The 1,540-nt window shown below is 38.8% G+C and overlaps 1 pseudogene; it reads left to right on the forward strand.

Moving 5' to 3' along the window:
* The first annotated feature begins 1,080 nt into the window (after window positions 1–1,080).
* On the forward strand, window positions 1,081–1,199 carry LOC120366456 (5S ribosomal RNA; annotated as a pseudogene).
* The last annotated feature ends 341 nt before the right edge of the window (window positions 1,200–1,540 follow it).

Consider the following 1,540-nt stretch of genomic DNA (forward strand, 5'->3'; position numbering starts at 1 on the left):
TGTTTCACACCTCTCTTTGGAGGTTATAAAAGTTACTTTCATACAATGCATAATTTATTACCTTATTTTATAATTAATTGTGTGTGTGGCATCTACCATACTCAGAACCAGGACTATGAATAAGGCATTTGCCAAGGGCACAAAATTTAAGGAAACACCAGAAAACCCTGTAATCAAAATAAGTACTATTTCAATGCAATGTTTTAAAAATCAAAATTAATGCCAAAAAAAATCCATTATGAACATAGTATGATAGTTTTAAGCCTCCAACAGGGCCAAGATTAGCATTAGGTGAGTGAGACTGTGCTCAAGTGGAGAGTTGCACAGTCTTTATTCTACATGTTCATGTCGTGTTCATCCATTAAACACAATCTGAGATTTGGGATTTTTTAATACTTAATTTTTAGAAGCATTTTTGGATTCACAGCAGCACTGAATGGAACATAGGGAGAGTTCTCATGCACGCTCCCTGTCTCTACACATGTACAGCCTTCCCACTATCCACATCCCACACCGTAGTGATGCATTTATTACAATCAATGAACCTACATTGTCACATTGTCACCATTCAAAGTCTGTCATTTACATTAGGGTTCACTGATGCTAGTGTGCATTCTATGGGTTTGGACAAATGTATAATGACTCATATCCACCATTGTGGCATCACCCAGAATATTTTACTGCCCTTAAAATCCTCTGTGCTTTGCCTGTTCATCCATCCCTCTTCACTAAGCCCTGGCAACCACGGACTGTTTTACTGTCTCTAGTTTTCCTTTTCCAGTATGTCTACAGCTGGAATCATACAACATGTATCCTTTTCAGATTGGCTTCTTAGGCTAGGAATATATAAATTTCCTCCCTGTCTTTTTGTGGCTTGATAGCTTGTTTCTTTTCAGTACTGAATAATATTCCTTTACCTGGATGTTCCAGTTTATTTTTCCACTATGTTAGTCTGGGGTCTCCAATAAGAGATATATATACATGTGTGTATATATGTGTGTGTGTGTGTTCCTATATATGTATGTAGGTAGGTACAGAGGGTGCAGGGAGATGGACTGATTAGATAAGAAATTGGTTCATGTCTATGGCCATATCACCCTGTACATGTCTGATCTCGTCTGATCTTGAAAGCTAAGCAGTGTCGGGTCTGGTTAGTACTTGGATGGGAGATTGCCTGGGACTATCAGGTGCCGTAGGCTTTTAAAAAATAATAATAATATAAATAAGTAAATAAATTGGTTCATGCCGTTATAGAAGCTGAGAACTCTGAAGGTCTGAGGTTAGCAACCTGAAACCCAGTACAGGAGGACCGATGGTACAGTTCCAGTCCAACTCCAGAAGCCTGAGATTCCAGAAAGCCCATGGGGTTAACTTCCAATCTGAGACCAAGTCCAAAGGCAGAAAGGACCAATGTTTCAACTCAATGATAGAAAAAGCAAATTCTCCCTTAGCCTTTTTGTTCTATTTAGGCCATCAACCGTTTGGATGAAGTCCACCCACATTAGGGAGAATAATCTACTTTGCTCAGTCTACCAAATAA

This window comes from Saimiri boliviensis, chromosome 2, assembly GCF_048565385.1.
Source record: "Saimiri boliviensis isolate mSaiBol1 chromosome 2, mSaiBol1.pri, whole genome shotgun sequence".
NCBI classification, from domain to species: Eukaryota; Metazoa; Chordata; class Mammalia; order Primates; family Cebidae; genus Saimiri; species Saimiri boliviensis.